Raw genomic sequence first — 19,385 nt, forward strand, 5'->3', positions numbered from 1 at the left:
TGCTGCAGCAACTAACGAAAGTTAATGTCAACAAAGCTCTGGGGCCTGATGGTATTCACCCACATGTACTTAAGGAGCTTAGTCAGGAAATAAGTGAACCTCTGTTTCTAATCTTCCGTGATTCTTTTCTTTCAGGAATTGTACCAGAGAATTGGAGGAAGGCAGATGTGGTTCCTATATTCAAAAAGGGTTTAAACTCTGGAGATTATAGACCTGCAAGCTTAACTTCTGTGGTTGGGAAAGTATTTGAAGGCTTATTAAGGGATAATATTCAGGAGTTCATGCAAAAATTTGCATGGTTGTATGAAACATAGGTCCTGTCAAACTAATTTAATTGCATTCTACGAAGAAGTAAGTAGAAGTGTAGATCAGGGTGTTGCAGTGGATGTCATCTACTTGGATTTTGCCAGTGCATTTGACACGGTTCCACAGAATAGGTTAGTATTCAAACTGAAGGAAACTGGTCTAGATGCAAATTACCACTTACCACTGGTCAAAAGTGGTAAGTGGTGTCCCTCAAGGTTCTGTTCAGGGACCAATTTTATTCAACACATTTATAAATGACCTGGCAATAGGCGTTGAAAGTCATGTTTCTGTGTTTGCGGATGACACTAAATTAGGTAAAGTAATACAGTGCCAGCAGGATATCACTGTGCTGCAGAGGGATCTAGATAGACTGAGGGACTGGGCACACAAATGGCAGATGCAATTTAATGTAGATAAATGTAAAGTTATGCACTTTGGGGTAGGGAATGCACAAGCAACCTACACCCTAAATGTTAGTGAATTAGGCATAACAACAAATGAGAAAGATTTGGGAATTGTTATTTGGGAACAAACTAGGCAACAATGTGCAATGTCAGTCAGCAGTTGCTAAGGCCAGTAAGGCATTGTCGTCTATAAAAAGGGGCATCAATTTGCGGGATAAAAATATAATTTTGCCTCTGTATAAATCAATGGTAAGGCCGAAATATGCTGTGCAATTTTGGGCACCTATTCTAAAGAAAGATATCATAGTACTAGAAAGGGTGCAGAGGTGGGCTTCAAAATTAATAAAAGGAGTGGGGCACTATAGTTATGAAGAAGGTTAATTAATTTAAATCTGTTTATTTTAGAGAAATGGCACCTCAGAGGGGATATGATAGCATTATATAAATATATTCGGGGCCAATACAAACCATTGTGTGGAAATCTGTTCATAAACAGGACTATGCATAGGATGCGTGGTCACGCGTTTAGACTGGAAGAAAGGAGATTTAGTCTAAGGCAGAGGAAAGGGTTTTTTACAGTAAGGACAATAAGGATGTGGAATTCTCTGCCTGCAGAGGTAGCTTTATCGGAGTCTGTACAGACATTTAAACAGCAACTGGATGAATACTTGGAAAAACATAATATTCAGGGATATAATATTTAATTATGGAGAAACATCTTATTGATCCAAGGAAAAATCTGACTGCCATTTTGTGGTCAAGAAGGAATTTTTTTCACTGGTTAGTGTAAATTGGAAAGAGCCAAACTGGGTTTTTTGCCTTCTTTTGGATCAACAGCAACAACTTAACAGATATAGGGAAGGCTGAACTTGATGGACGCATGTCTTTTTTCAGCCTATGTAACTATGTAACATTTTAATCCCCTCAGCAGCTCCATTGTCAACATTGCTGATCACAGTACATGTGATCAGCCTGCAGGGACACTAATCAGAGGTCCCAGAGGGTCTGGATAGGCCCTCTAGGAACTTGGTTAACTCTATCATTGTATCTGGTGGTGTCACCACTTCCATTGAAGCATTCTCCATTGTTTTGGTGTACCTGGCTCTTGTGCCATTATGCCAGATCAGTCAGAGGAGACTCCAGAAAACTACCTAGCTGGTGCAGAAACAGTAGGGAGTATTTTTATGTACTAATAGTCATCTTGACATTCTGTAAAGGACATAATAATAGACTCTAAGGCCATTAAGGGGTTAAAGAGAAAAGCTGTGCTTTTACAGTTTAATGTACAGGCCTCCTCTGGGGAGAAGAGAAAGCTTAAGTCAAACTGATCGGCAGTGTCTCCAAGTATATTAAACCCTTTAAGGACCAGGCTGCTTTTTGTATCCTTCATAACCTAGGCTGTTTTAAAAAATTTTTTGCTGTTTTGCCTTCTCTCTCTCTCTCTCTCTCTCGTTTAGTGAACCCACACGTTATATGTTGATTTTTCAGAACAAGAAGGGCTTTCTTCAGGTACCATTTTTTGATCATAACATCTAATTTCCTGCAAAAAAAAATAAAAAAAATTGTCATGTTTGGAGGAAAAATGCCACATGGGATATGCGCAGTTCGGTTTTCAACTTGGAACTTTGACATCTGGCCCTTCTGCCCCATGTCCTATTTGGGAGATCTTTGAAGCCAGATAATTCAACTTAACCCAATGAAACTAGACACCCCTGGGTATTTAAAATAGTGATATTTTAAATATTTTCACACACTAATCCTACCACCAGCCTTTGTCAAAGTTTGTGGTAGTATTCTTTTTTTTTTTTACACACTTTAGTTATGAATTTATAGCTTCTGGTATATGTCATATATAACACCCCAATATGTGTTCAGCAACACCTCCTGAGTATGCATGGGTTTGTTGGGTTGTTTGGGGGCATAAAGGCCACATTTGGGAGGAGTGCATTTTTCAATTTAGAATTTTACCATGTGGTAATCTTGCCTCTATTTCCTATTTGGGACATCTTTGAACCAGGCTAATTCAATTTACCCCATCAAACCATATTTTATTTTAAAAAAACTAGAAACCCCAGGTTATTTCAAATGGTGGTATTTTAACTCTTTGCATGCACAGATTTTACCACCAGCATTTTTTCAAAGTTTGCAGTAGTATTTTTTTGTGTGTATTTTTCCCCCACACACCTACTTTATGTATGAATTTACAGCTCCTGGTATATGCCGCTGTCACACAACACCCCAATATGTGTTCAGCAACATCTCCTGACTACAGTGATACCCCACATGCATGGGTTTGTCATTTTTGGGGGGAACTAAAAGGCCACATTTGGGATGTGTGCATTTTTCTAATTGGAAATTAGATGTGTGGCCATCCTTCCCCCCGTGTTAATTGGGACATTGTTGAACCCAGCTAATTCAATTTACCCCATCATATCATACATTTTTTAAAAGACACCCCATGGGCATTTAATATGTCAGTATTTTAACTCTTTCCATGCGAGAATTGATTTCAGCTAATGTGCTAATTTTAGGACTTGCTCACAAAAATATAGTTTTTATATATATATTTTATTTTATTTTTTACTTTCTCCAAGTCTTAGGTATTCATTTTTTTTGTGTGTTTTTTTCCGCACACCTTTTACTTTAGGTATAAATTTACAGCCCTTGGTATATGTCACTGACAAACAACACCCAATATGTGTTCAGCAACATCTCCCGAGTACAGTGATACCCCCGATGCATGGGTTTGCCGGATTGTTTGGGAGCTAATGGGAGGTGCACATTTTGTCTTTTCGTGTTGATATCTAGTCAGTTTGCGCCCACAGTCTCCACAGACTTTTAACTTTAATTGTTCATGTAGTTTTTTTCTACATCCTTACCTACCTAGCATTTATGAAAGTGCTAAATTAGTCCAGAGTGTTCAGACATGGTATAGGATGATTTCAGGGTATGTATGATCTAGATTGATATATATTCCAGTATTATTTGAGCTTGGTTTCGGTTCACTGTTGAATGTTTTATGGACGGTGTTTACTTTTCTGTAACCCTTTCACTCGTGTCTCTATTGGTTTAGGGGGCAGTTAATTCCGACTGGCTGTGAGTTGACAACAATGCTGTTACAACCAAGCCTCCCACATCCACTACTTACAAACACTATCACTTTTGTTGCTTTAATGTATATTAACACCTTTACAACAATTGACATGCCAGTTGAGCAATTGATGTCGAGGCATGCAGCAACACCAAGATCGACAGCTCAGACATAATTTTATGTCCACATTGGGCCCAATTAGCCATTTTCCCTCCCTGGTGTCATGTGACTCGTTAGTGTTACAAGGTCTCAGGTGTGAAGGGGGAGCAGGTGTGTTTAATTTTTATACTCTCTCATACTGGTCACTGGAAGTTCAACATGCACCTCATGGCAAAGAACACTGAGGATTTGAAAAAAAAGAATTGTTGCTCTACACAATAATGGCCTAGGCAATAAGAAGATTGCCAAGATGGTCAAGCGTGTGTGGTGGCAACCAGGTGAGGAGTAAAAAGACAAGTGTGTCTTGCCTACAGTCAAGCATGGTGGTGGGAGTGTCATGGTCTCGGGTTGCATGAGTGCTGCCGGCACTGAGGAGCTACAGTTCATTGAGGGAACCATGAATGCCAACATGTACTGTGACAAACTGAATCAAAGCATTATCTCCTCCCTTCGAAGACTGGGCCGCAGGGCAATATTCCAACATGATAACGACCCCAAACACACGTCCAAGACGACCACTGCCTTGCTAAAGAATCTGGGGTAAAGGTGATGGACTGGCCAAGCATGTCTCCAGACCTAAAGCCTATTGAGCATCTGTGGGGCATCCTCAAACGGAAGGTGGGGGAGCTCATGGTCTCTTACATCCACCAGCTCCATGATGTCGTCATGGAGGAGTGGAAGAGGACTCCAGTGGCAACCCCAAGAGGGTTAAGGCAGTGCTGGAAAATAATGGTGGCCACACAAAATAATGACACTTTTTGGGCTCAATTTGGACATTTCCCCTTAGGGGTGTACTCACTTTTGTTGCCAAGGTTTAGACATTAATGGCTGTGTGTTGTTATTTTGAGGGGACAGCAAATTTACACTGTTATACAGGCTTTACACTCACTACTTTACATTGTAGCATAGTGACATTTCTTCAGGGTTGTCACATGAAAAGATATAATAAAATATTTACAAAAATGTGAGGGGTTTACTCACGTTTGTGAGATAATATATATATCTAGGCACTCTTCTTCCCTGTTTTCTCAAAGGAGGGGGAGCCCCCTTCCTCCTCACTGCTGCTGCAGCCGCCACAGAGAAGGGGAGACCCCCCTCTAATGCACAACCGCTCCAGCAGCAGCCTTCGACGATAAGGGGGAGACCCCAGCTGCCACTCCCGGAACTGCCATGCAGGAGAGGGAGATTCCCCTCCTTGCAGCAGGTTGGTCCTGTGACAGAAGATTCTGTACTCGGGTGGTTAACTCCGGAACTACAGGACTTTATACTTGAAGATTACGTCACACACAATATGGCCTCATATCCTGACACCAGAAGTCATGTTTTTGGCGCCAAATGGAATTCCATGCCCCTTACTTCCGGTTCCTATTTAACCCCTTAATGACAATTATTTGCTCGATTAAGCCTGGTCCTTAAGAGGACCACTGGAGGTCGGTCTGATGAATTTAAAAAAAATAATGCATATATCAATGAGATAAGTTAATTCACTGGGTAAAGCTAAATTTTAGTCATGGCATTTCATAATTTAAAAGCACAGATCACAAAGGACAAAACAAATGTGAAATTCTATTTATTTAAAGAAAGGAGAAGGATAATTGTCACTTACATTGTTGTACTTATACGAAAGGAATTAAATGGTAAAAAGGGAACAGAGACATTCAGCTGAACAGTGAAAAGATCAAGGCACCTTCTAGAGTCCAAAGGGCTATTTAGTAGTGCACTTTGGTTCTATTTATTATTTTATGGAAAGTATTTATAGAATTTTATACATATGTACATTATGGGTATAATGTATTAATGTATATGTGTTTTTTTTTTTAAAAATGATAGACGCAAAACAACAAGGGTGCAGGAGAGGAAGAGGACTCAAGTTAATTTTGCATTTCAGACAGACTCTTAACATTTTAGCAGGCTGCTAGCATTATTCTGGTAACATTTCAATATTTTACATACATACATTTGCTTTAATCACAGCCAACATTTTCCTACTACTGCAAAACAAACTGAGACGTCAGAAAATATCTTATTAATGTAGACTGTTGATTGACATAACACTAATAAAGGATTTGTGATATTATGTGCTGTGGCTGAGCAGATAGTGGAAACAAACCCTTGTCCCTCCTGCTGTTGTGTACAAGACTCCCTTGATTCTATGCCAATTTACAGGTTAGTCAGAATAAAAACTTGGGCAAACATGCTTATACAGTATCACAGTGGTAAGATACAATTCCATTAATGACACTCAATGATGATTTATGCAATATTGTTGCAGTCTTCGATGAGTAACTTTTGCTCGTTATTTGGTGCCTCCATTAATAACTCCACATGAAAATCTTTATTTTATGATTTGCGGCTTTATTTTCGTTATTGCATTTCCCTGACAATGAATCAAGGATGGACAGTATTTGGAGATCCAGTTTAGTTGGCCTATGATGTCTTCTATGAAAAGCATCATGGCAGGTAGATTGGAAGAGGTTCACTTTTCCTGCCAATAATACATTCATTACAGCAAATGCCATACTGTTTCAATGCAGGGAGCAAACCACATCCAGGTCTGATGGATGTGGGCTTTGGGTTTCTGTTTACTTAAGACTGCAAGTATTTTATCATCTAGCTGTCATTTTTCAGTGTGATCATATCTTTGGCTTTCAATCTCTGTGTAAATTGTCAGGAAGGTACTTGTTAATGTGAGAATATTGTCAACTTAATTTCATATTAGTTGCAGGGTTAAGCGGCAGAAATGTTTCTGAAAACTACAAATGTGCCAATGGCTTCCACAGTCTTAGTCATGGACACTAGGCTGATTGTTCATAATCATTGTCTACACTTGATTATTGGTTATGTCATTGATAATAATAATAATAATACATCAAGTATCTTTTTCAACAGATGTAAACTGTAGCCTATAATCTAAAAAAATGGGGAAACAGATGAAAAATCAGACACTTAAAACACAATGACATACTTATAAATAGATTCAAATGTATGTTTTATTCCCCTAAATAGACTATATACTGCTCAGTGTATTAACAATATATGTGAGGCTGTTTTTCCCCCAGAAATACTAACTCAGGAAAAATCCATATGTTTCAATGTTTCTGTTGTTGGGAGCTGGCTTGTATCTTATTAGGAAAGTTTAATTTGAAGGCAGTTGAAAAATGCAGATTTAAGAGCCCTTATCTATAATGCTGCAATATTCTCTAACAACAACTGTACATATGACTTAGGCAAAAAGAAAACTGGATGTGGTTAGCTATATAGCACAGAAAAAGTCCTAATGTTAAACCTAATGCACAAACTTCCATCATTTCAACCTAAGACAGAGCAAGTCTCGGAAGTAAACATGTTCCCCAGTCTATACACAGTGTAAATAAATTGCTTCCTTTATGCAATACTCTAAGGTATTGCACGGTTGTCAATAACTATTGAGTTAGTTATACGTTTTTAGATTTGAACATTGGAAAGCAACGCTAGACAAACATTGCCCTGGGCATTTTTGATGGACTACAAATACTGGCTGAAGTTAATAATAATATTTTAGACAAGCCTATGAAAGCCCAAGAGAACTCTTTGGTTGAGCATTATTTGATGTGACTGACAATCCAAAGGCAAACCAACCAAAGACTGCCATTTGGCTGGTGGTAATATTAGACCATTATATAATAACAAGGTGTAGGGGACTAACATTTTTTAGGCTTTTTTTTTCTTCTTACGTGACACTGTCTTCACATGCTTAGCTTGTGTTCTGGTGTGACCTCTAAAATATCAATTTTCACTGTGGCCTAAAAGATGGGAGAAGCTTTGATATAAATTGGTCCATTTTATAGTTCAATTTCTGGGCTTGTAGCTTAAAAATACAGTTGGCTCTATTTAAGCTCACTATAATGCCCACTTTTTGGGCTTCATTCACTAAAGTGGGAGTGGGTAGCAGAGTTTCTAGGAGAGCTGTAGCCCAAGACCACTGAAACACTAACTTTGCCTCTTTCCTCTGTAACCTGCACTGAAATTCAGACACATGCAAAAGCAGCTCACTTTTGCCCAGACCTCACATGATAGAAAACCATCTTGTCCCTTCTTCTAAATGCCTGGCTTTACTAATGTAATGATGTCCAAAGTATAGAAATGAATTTCAAATCTCTTTATCTGGGGGGAGTCTCCTGTTAAAGTCCAGCTTCAGTTATCCCTTTTTCTGGGTAGAAGAGGGGTCTTTGGCCATGCCCACTCAAGGTATTATGGTGCTAGCCCCACCCTAATGAGTGGTTAGGTCCACCCAATGGATCACGAGTTTCACCCCTTTGCTAAACCACCCTCCATTCGTGAAAGCTAACAATGGGACGTTGAAATAATGTTTTGAAATATAAACTCAATTTAACGTACATATTTCTCAAAATAAGAAACAAAAATGATAGTAGCAGAACATCATATGAAAAGTGTGGCCAATAGCTGATGCAGTATTACTCCCATCAATCTTGCATAGTACAGCACCAAGAAGGACACATTTTGGCCAACTGTCTTCTACAACTAAAGTTTTTAAAGTGGGGGACCACAACAGTGCAAGTTTTTATATATTACATAACTCACAATATCCTGGACCAATGTTTATGCAAGGTAATAAATACTTGCACAGATACTGTCAGGGCTCTGTGTGGGCCAGTCAAGTTCTTCCACACCAAAGTCATCCAACCATGTTTTTATGGACCTTGCTTTGTCCACCACTACATAGACAAAAGTTTTGGGACACACCATTTAATTATTGAAATTAGCAGGCTAGGCCCAGTGAAGGAAAAGCTTAATGCTTCAGCATACCAAGATATTTTGGATGATGCTATGCTTCCAACTTTGTGGGAAGAGTTTGGGGAAGGGCCTTTTCTGTTCCAGCATGACTATGCCCCAGTGCACAAATCAAGTTCCATATGATATCCAGACATGGCTGGTTGAGTTTGGTGTGGAAACTCAACTGCCCGCACAGAGCCCTGACCTCAACCCCATCAAATACCTTTGAGATAAACTGGAACAGAGATTGCGAGCCAGGCCTTCTTGTTCAGCATCAGTGTCTGACCTCACAAATGCTGTACTGGCAAAAATTCTCACAGAAACTCCAAAACCTTGTGGAAAGTCTTCCCAGAAGAATGGAAGTTGTTGGAGCTGCAAAGCGAGCACAAACGTCATACTAATGTGTATATATTTATAATGCAATGTCATTAAAATCATTATAGTCCTTTTGTCCATATAGTGTACCTTCAGCAGATGAAAGTATTTTAATGAGAAACATGTTGATGTGGTATTTGTGGAGATAAAGCTGAAGGGCATTGAGGTGGTAACAGTGAAGCTATGTAGCCTGGACACTCTAATCAATATTAACTGACAGACACACCACTGTTATTGCTGACTATTGCTAATTCTTTGTAACAGCATCACAACTATAAGTGTATTTACATTTTACATTTCGCAATAAGCATATACATTAAGATTGTGTTACATTTGCTACTGTCCACACACTGTTTTGCAAATGTTTACATTTTTAGTATTATTAGTATTTTAGGTTATTTTGCAGGATATTCTGGGACATTTTACTTTGGCTACTTACAGTGAATCCACTTGGAAAGGTAAAACCTGTTTCAAAACCATTTACTTTAAATCCAATCCAATAGTAGTCAAGTACATTTAATATTCCACAGTTATTTGAGTAAGTACCACCAATAAGCAATAACAATATTTAGGGACCAGCCTCCCAGCTGGGATGTAAACAAAGTTAGTATGTAAGGTCTTGGCATCTTATGTTCCTTGTCAAATTTATGGAGCAGCCTCCTAGCACAGGTGGAAGAAATTAATAACAGAAACAAAATGCAAGGTAGATGTGAATACAGTCTAACTACAGTAACCAACAACATCAATCTAACTTTGATACACATCTCAACCAGTGACTAGCTAGACTGTAGACTGATATAAAACCAAGGAAAATATATGAGATTATTTATGAAAACAAAAGACAGCATATTCACTGACCAAGTAGTTGTTATCCGGCAAGCTCTATGTTCTTCAAATTTAATACACCCCTATATATGATGCCATGTGGCACATCTGCACAGTTCATTGCTATATATGTATCCGTAATGCCATATTTGCACCTTGCAAATAAATGTTTAGCTCAGACATGAGCTGGGAAAGATGATCACGAGCCTGACAGATGTAAATACCACATTCCATTACAGATTATAACTGCTAACACTCTCACAATGTTCTTCATTTCCCTGGAGGACAGCTCTCTAACCAGGACTACAACCACCAAATAAGGTGCACAGTTGCCCACGAGTGGTGATCTGGCTACTGCACCTCTTAAGCCAGGTTCTGTGGAAAGGCTGTCTTGTACAGCGGGCATTTACCTTAAAGGGATCCTTGTATAAAGTGGATATAGAGGCAAAAGGTGATCATTGTTGACCTTATTTGCATTTGCCTACCTTCTGGCTTGTCTGGTATTTGTGGATGAGTGTAATAATGCTTCTACCCCTTAATTTTAGGTGGAAGGGTTTTCCATCACCTTTACCTGCCATAACTTTATATATATATATATATATATATATATATATATATATATATATATATAGTTTTTGCCTGTTTATCCCTCTTATGCCATATAAATAACTTAATATACAGTCGTGTGAAAAAGAAAGTACAACCTCTTTGAATTATATGGTTTGGCCATGTTAGTATGTGTGGGTGCGTTATTGTCTGAACATGTGTCTTTGGGTATGTTAGTATGTGTGTGATTGGTTGTGTTTGAGTATTTGGGTATGTTTGTGTGTCTGCGTGTGTACAATCGTGTGAAAGAGAAAGTACACCCACTTTGAATTCTATGGTTTTACATATGAGGACATAATCATCTGTCCCAAAGCAGGTCAAAACATCAGGTAAATACAACATCAGATGAACAACACATGACACTGTGTCATGATTTACTCAACAAAAATAAAGCAAAAATGGTGAAGCCATGTGTGAACAACTAAGTACACCTTAGTATTCAACAGCTTATAGAACCACATTTAGCAGAAATAGCTTGAAGTAATAGTTTTCTGAATGACTTTATCAATCTCTCGCATTGTTGTGGAGGAATTTTGGCCCACTTTTCTTTACTTTAGTTCATTTGATTGAGGTCTGGACTTTGGGCAATTGCCCTTGATTATTCTTTTTTAGCCACTCTGTTGTAGAGTTGCTTGTGTACTTGGGATCATTGTCCTGTTGTATGACTCAATTTCAGCCAGGCTTTAGCTGTTGGACAGATGGTCTCACATTTGGCTCTAGAATACTTTGTTATACAGAGGAGTTCATGGTTGACTCAATGACTCCAAGATTTCTAGGTCTTGCAAAACAAGCCCACTCCACCACCCTGCTTGACAGTTGGTATGAGGTGTATGTGCTGATATGCTGTGTTTGGTTTTTGCCAAACGTGGCACTGTGCATTATGGCCAAACATCTCCACTTTGGTCTCATCTGTCCAAAGGACATTGTTCCAGACGTCTTGTGGTTTGTTCAGATGCAACTTTGCAAACCTAAGTCATTCTGTAATGTTCTTTTTAAAGAGAATAGACTTTCTCCTACCATCTTTCCCAAGCAAACCATACTTGTTCGGTCTTTTTCTAACTGTACTGTTGTGAACTTTAACATTTAACATGGTGAGGCCTGTAGAGACTAAGATGAAACTCTTGGGTTTTTTGCAATTTCTCTTGAGCACTGCACAGTCTGACCTTGGACGGTGAGTTTGCTGGAATGTCTGCTCCTGGAAATATTGGCAACTATCTTAAATGTTTTCCATTTTTGAATAATCTTTCTCACTGTAGAATTATGTACTTTAACTTATTAGGAAATGGCCTTATAACCCGCCCAGATTAATGGGCAGCAACAATTGCTGATGTCTTTCCTCCTTGGTATTGTGTTAACACACCTGAATGCTCCAGACCAGCAAACTGCTAAAGCCTTAGCTTTTATAGAGTTGGTAACACTTCCTGATCATCGATTAATCAAGGGCATTTGATTAGTAGCACTTGTCTTTTGCTTAGCATCTTCATTTCTATGGAAGCAGTAAGGGTGTACTTATTTTTTCCACACATGGCTTCTCCATTTGGCTTTATTTTTGTTGAAAAAATCAAGTCTAATATGTCATGTGTTGTTGTTCATCTGAGGTTGTATTTATCTAATTTTTAGACCTGCTAAGGAACAGATGATTGTTATTATGTTCCGATATGTAAAATCATAGAATTGAAAGTAGGTGTAGATTCTTTCAGATGACTGTATGTGCCATTCCAAAAAAATTACAGTACTTATGTTTCATGTGTCAGATCATACAATCACATTGGGATAACTTATTAGACAAATACAAACAGAGCAATTTATACAATGATACTATAGGGAGATAGTATAGTATCTTAATTTTGGTGTTTCAGCCATATACTCTTTGCTGCCCACAGAAAGCAGAGGCAAAGCAATGCTGGACCCCTTTCTAAAGTCTTCTCTATGGAATCTTCAAGTAATGAGTTTCAGAATTCCCACAGTACCCTCAATTATTCCACTAACTAGGTAACTGGATTTATGTCACATGACAGCTCATTAACTAGAAAATGTAATGTGTTATTTAGCAGATCATAGCAATCTTATTCCTTCTGGGAAGGGCTATGTAATATGTTTATTTGCTTCCTGGAAATCTTTCCTCAGGGACTACACCCTTTATTCTTGTGTCTCCTCAAATGAGTGATTCTTTGTGGTTGACTCACTTCAGTGAACACTGAATTTTGATGAATTATAATTTGTAGCATTCATATCTGGACCCCGTGAATCCCCATATGATTACCAGAACACACTAGGCTGCAACAGCAGGGTCATACAATCTCACGCATGTAATCTCGAGGGGAATATGTTTTTCATAATTTTAAACTTTATGAAAGTCATAATCTTTGATTTGTAGATTAACAGGTATATATAAAGGATTGCACAGATGTTCAAACAAATGTGCACATCCCTTTTAAATAATTTTAATACGAAACCTGAGCTTCAAACATGTTCTAAAGTCTACAGCCCACTGTCGTATTCATGGATTAAGTGAGGTGAAACTCTGCTTCATGGCTTATTTCTAAAGATGAAGGAATGATGGGAACCTATGATGAACAGTCACTTTCACAGTGTTTAACATATCGAGTTTATCAAATCTACTTATAGCTTGTGCTTTTTGTATTAGAGACATTTCGTTTAAATGTTTGCATCAGGAAGACTGTGGCAGAGTGCTATCTTAGTTTAACATGTATACCCTCTTTACATGGGTTTACTTTGCATATAGAATTCTATAATGGAGGATTTTAGAAAAATAGTAGATCATGTTAGTGTGTAAGGGTGCAGGGTACACATAAGTCCTATGATGTTTTACATACACACTGTTCAAATAACCAATCACACTATAGCTTCTTTGACAGCAATACCTTTTAAAGTTTTAACTGCATACCTTAAAAAACCCACACAGTGGGCAAATATTTATTAGTGTTATTGGATTTCTTAAAGCGCACAATATCTATTCTCCCCATTATATGATAATAATAATGATCTGTAAATTGCTATTCTTACTGAATGTGTGTTTTTTAAATTTGCAAAAGTATGAATTGTCTTTTTTGATCTGAATCAGAAATATACTTATATCTCCAAAAACACAACTAACAAATCAAACTACGTTTTTGTCTAATTGAAAAGATACAGTAGGGATAATTTGTCAATTAATAAAAAGTACATAAAAAATGTACCTATTTTTATAGAAAATGTTTTCTATTGTGCCGAAATAAACAATTTAACAGACTAACAAACTAAACAATAATTTTAAAAATAGACTGTTTAATCTGTTCATTTTTGTGTAGATGACACATTACATTTTCTAAAGGAAATACATATACAATTGTCCCATTGCTGATTTTCTCAAAACTTATATCTGTCTACATGCTGCTGTGTCCAGTCTGCTATGTCAGTGCTCCTCAACCCTCAATCCTAAAGGCACACCTAACAGTTCAGGAGTTAGGTATTACTCATGTATGTCTAAGGTATTTAAGGTGGTTATGTTTGTTAATTATGCAACATCTTTGACACACGTGAGTAATACCTAAATCTTGGACTGTTAGTTGTGCCTTGAGGAGAGGGTTGCTATGGGGCCATAAATAAACACTCTAATATTCCATGGAAGAGCACTGAAAGGGTGATGGGACATCTAAACTTTCTGCTGTAGCATATTATATACATGTCAAGTTACAGTGCAATCCTGACACTAAAATGATTTTGCACTCTGATAACGCTAGATCACTTGACAGAGTGGTATAAAATGATTTTTTTCATGTCAAGAAAAATAGTTTAAGTGTAGAAGGCATTCGGGTTAAGTCATTTATGCTGCCCTGGTGTTGTATTTTATCATTTTATATATCAGCGATTGTGCATATTGCACTTTTAATCTATTGAACATAAAATGTATTTTAATTGAGTCTTTCCATGACAAACCCAAGCATTACACTGTGACTTGTCATTTTGATGTATTTTAGGCTTTACTGGTCTGCAGACTTAAGTGTGTGTAGTAGATCTTAATTTGAATAATTATGAAACGGTTTCTTAGGAAAAGGCTTAAAGGCTTATAAATAATTAAAAAAAACAATAAAGTGAGCTAAGTGATGTCATTGTGACATCGCTGGCATTAATAATATGTCCAAGAGGTCCCTAAGAGGACCTCTAACCATTTAAAAAAAAAAACTAAATATATAAAAAATACAAAAATTAAAAAATATGTATGAAAAAGATAATAAAAAATTTAAAAAACCTTACATCCCATTGCCCTAACACAACATCTACCCAGTATAACCCTCCTGCCCCTGTTCACAACCCCCAAACCCATTAAGCCATAAGCATAAAAATTCTACGAATAATGTTCCCTATAAGTGCTAGAAATGTATGGAAAATCTATATAAATTAGGTATTTCTGAAATCAGGACACATGAATTGATAAACTTGGAGGGAATTTTCCATCACATTACCTAATGTTGTGAGGATTCAGAGGGAAAATCTCTAAAAAAAAATAAAAAAAAATAAAAAAAAATGAGGTGTTTCTTTCAAATTTTCGCTAGTTTTTACTAAATTTCTCATTCTAAATTTTCAGCTAATCATCTAACTATGGTATCAAAAGAAAGTTCTATCGCTCCTTGAAAAAACAATATATAGTTTACATGGGCACACTATTCACAGGAAAAGAGAATAATCGCCGAACCGAATGGCAAAATTGCTCCGCGACTTGAGGTACCAAAAATTAATTTGCTACTTTTTACACACACAAATCTATGATCTATTTTTTATAACAATACATTATCAGCACCTGTTCTTTTAAACACTTTCTCATTCGTAATCTTCCACGCCTTGTTCTGTTATAATTGGTGAGAAATGTACATCTTCCTCAAATACCCTCCTCAATTCAAAAATGTTTTTTCTTAATCCTTTGTCTGCGGTTTCCACTTTCAAATCTCAGCTCCTTTCCACATATTAGACAGAAATTTATCTGGCAGGGAGGACTGCAAATAATTTGTTAATATAAAGCAGCCAGAGACGTTGCTGGGAAAAGGAGAAAATGATTGCGGATGCGAGAGCGGGGCCCTCTCTGTGGCTTTCACAGTGATAGGTGCATTGAAATTAAGGGTCCGTCCCCTGCTGTAGCACACAACCTTAATGGTGATGACCTGGTTATTGCTTAGAAGCACAGTTATATAAGGATAACATGATCTATTGCCTGTGACAGGTTTAGAGGGCTTAAAGTTCAGTCCCATATAGAAGAAAGGTGACCAGTTGACAATGATATGTTTAATGCATTATTCATCATGACATAAAAGTTGAAAGCATTATCTTATTCCTATAAGTGCAGTACACCCCCTAACCTAAAGAGTTATAAATTGATTTTAACGTTTGTTAATCATCTTTTCTGCATACCTTATCTGTGAGCTTTAATAATCTAATGTCCTATGCAGCCTCATTATCACTAATTATTTAATTATTAAGTATATTAAAATACTTTGGAGGTATTTTTTACTTGTAAGTACTTACCTTTATTATAAGCTATATTGCTAGAACCACCCAGGAACCATCCCGGGGCTGACTAGCATGTAAGGATATCATATAGGGGGCAGGAAATGTATTACATCAAATACATCTGCTGCAAGCCAAAGGCTGGGGGCAGCTGTAGGGGTAAATTTATATTCCGTAAAATCCACCCCAAGCATTTTTAATGGGGACCACAAGAAAATAGAGGTGTATGTGATGGCTGAACATGGCCATGTGGATTTTGGTACAAAAGGTTACGATGGTCAGTGATTGCATTGGAGAATCTGGAAGTAAAAAATACCTTAAGCATAACAAACATTTAATATAAAGAGCATAAATTTGACATCAAGTATTTGGCCTAAAATATTATGTTCTGTGATGTAATGTTTTAATTTGCATTCTGTAGTGATGGAACAATTAAAGACATCTGGAAAGTCTTAGTTGAATGGAGGAAATTCCTGGAGCTATGCAATATCGAGCTGATTTCATCATATTCTACATTTATTTAATATCTGAGCATCCCGGTTGGTGCTTTTCTCATTGCTATATCACAGTTGAAATCGTTTATTGAATACATGTGGCAATTTATGGGGGTTTTTTTTATAATTAGAACCATTTGATTGACACCATTAGTAAACCTCTGCATTAGAAAATGTATTAAAGGGTTAACAATAGAACCGTCTGAGGGTCAGCTCATTTACAAGGTCCCTGGCTATAAATATTTTGACAGGTGAGGGATATTGTTTCATTTGGCTTAGTATTTTGACTGATGAAGGAATACATGTTGCAAAGAAAGTAAATATGCTGCCTTAGACTATGAAGCACAGCCTTTTCTTAGTGTAGTGTACCAAATTACTTTCCATCACATGTTCTTTTTACCTATATTTTATCATATGCATCTTTTTATTTAACAGTGTCTATTAAATTGAGTATTTGACAGCAAAGATATAAAGTTTGCCTGATTGGTGTAGTCATTACAACAGCATATTACCATTTTTTTCTTAATTTTTTTTTTTTTTTTTTACAATTAACTCCCCTTAGGTTATATACATCAGTTTCTTCAACACTGATGTCTTTACAATATCATCCCACGAGCACATGAATTAACCTTTAGTGGCTCAGTTATTCTGACAGATCCATGTGTTCTAATGCAGGGATGTCCCCAAAGGAAAGGTATTGCATTTTCTATTTTCTATGTTAAAGCCCCACCCCCACAAACACTGTTCATTTCCACTGCTAAATAGGGCTTGTCAAAATTTTATTAACCCAAAACATAAAAATGCATGTATTGTTAACTGTTTTTCCACCAGTTTTTCTTTCATGTATGAAACACCATATTAACTAGCACACATCTGGGCTCCTATTTACAAATAGTTGTCCATTTTGCTTCTTTTTAAAAACTGATGCCAAAAAAGCAGGGGAGTTCAATCTGTGCTATAAACGCCTTTAGTGTAATGATCTTCATGGCAAATGTGAGACCAAAAATCTGTGAGCCCATTTTTGACTCATTTTTTTGCTGTTGTCTTTCTTTGTGGAGGTGTTACTGCTAATTTGTTTTCTAGTGGACAATTCAAGGTACATGTCCATAGCAGTGGTGTGCATAGTTAATTGATCAGGTGAACTAAAGCTAATTATAAAAGTAATTTACAGACTTACTTTGGGAAATATACCCAATGAATTTCCAGCAGAAATCTAGTTACTGTACAATCTCACTCATCTTCACCAGCTCATTAGCAATGTCATCCTATCTTAGCTTTTTAAGGGGGAATGGATGGTTACTGGAATATCTGTCTGGACAAAGTAACCAAACCTTCAGCTTCATTCCTTGATAGAACAGTGTTGACAAGTAATCAAGCTCAGACATCCTACCTGACACTGGGCTAAGAAAATACATTGTTTGCATCTTTTCTTCTTATACTTCTGAGGGAGTATGTTAAACACATTGAAGTTTCAATTCTATGTAAGAAAGATTAGTGGGCACAGTAAACTGTATTGTAGGTTACATTATATGGGCTGAGAGATCTACCACCACACATGTACATGGTGCATACCACTATGTCATACACAGCCGACAGACTTAACCCATCACAGCCTGCATATTGTTTAGACCATTCCTGGTAACTCGTGTATTTGGGAGAACAATGGCATGAATATAGTTTTGCACGTCAATAAGGAACCCTCAAAAACCTGACATACATATATTAAACCATAGTCTGCAGTATATCTCTACTGGTTTAACTTTAAAGGTTCTAAATTTTCCTTTTCATTTTCCCCTTGTGTGAGTTTGCTGAAATGCGACTGTGATCCAGAGCCAGTGTTACAACGTAGTAAAACTGTGAATCAATTTCCCACGGAGCTTAAAATCTAGTTCTGAAACAGCAGAAAATAAATTTACCTGTAGATACACACCTGACCTTTCCAGTATGCCTGGGAACCACTTGCACGTGCTCACTTTAAATTCCAAATGAACACTAATAAGCCTTAAAATCTGACTGCATTGTTGACTGAAGTCTCATTCCACATACATAATATCTCTGTTTTTCAAATGTTACTATTTTGTGGTAAACACAAACTCTTTTCTATCTCTCTCCAATTTCCTGATGTTTGCTGCTCATAGTCTAGGTACTGAAGTGAATGATACTTTGGACAATAAAAAACTTGCATTTCTTTCTCACAATACAGGTATATGCTGAGGATTGGAGTGTCTGTAAGGGTTTCCACAGATATCAAATTTTAGAAAAAAGATGTCTATTATATATAAAGTCTCTAATAGGTGACATTCCATATCTCTCTTCTCCTACAACTAATACAATTATTTCAATTATACAATTTATTTCAAACTGATAGTACGAAAATTGTTGCAAGTTTCTCTTAAACTAATCACGATTAAATTGAAAAGTTAACCCTTGTTTCCATTTCCATAATGACATTTTTTGCTTCCATATTTTTGCCTTAAATTTATTTCCTTCAGGAGAGAAGTGATATATAAAAAGAAAAATTGCTAAAAAAAACTTGCAGAAAAAAGTATATAAGTTCTGTTGGTGACAAATGTAACATGTTCATCACACCATGTTTTAATTTTCACCCTGAATTTAACAAAAGGAAAAAATAAGAACCCTCGGGATGTATGCAAATCGTATTCAAACACTTGCATTGTGAGCAATTTATCTTGTTCTAAAATGATTTAAACTGATGTACTATACATAACATAGATCTCCCACAACCTTTTCAATTTGCTTTAATATCTACTACGTATTTCTTCTTTAATCTCAAGTCATATGTTAATATGTTGATATTAATATTTTTCGCTTTCCTTTAAAATACCCCTT

At 36.9% G+C, this 19,385-nt stretch overlaps 1 protein-coding gene across 1 annotated transcript in view; it reads left to right on the forward strand.

Annotated features, from left to right (window-relative positions):
• Positions 1 to 19,385, forward strand: part of LOC149281723 (ADP-ribose glycohydrolase MACROD1-like) — a 403,871-nt gene that overhangs the window by 225,447 nt on the left and 159,039 nt on the right. The gene's annotated exons all lie outside the window — the stretch shown is intronic.

The sequence above is a fragment of the Sceloporus occidentalis genome, unplaced genomic scaffold (assembly GCF_023333645.1).
Source record: "Sceloporus occidentalis isolate IW3139 unplaced genomic scaffold, rSceOcc1.0.p SCAF_128, whole genome shotgun sequence".
Classification (NCBI taxonomy): Eukaryota; Metazoa; Chordata; class Lepidosauria; order Squamata; family Phrynosomatidae; genus Sceloporus; species Sceloporus occidentalis.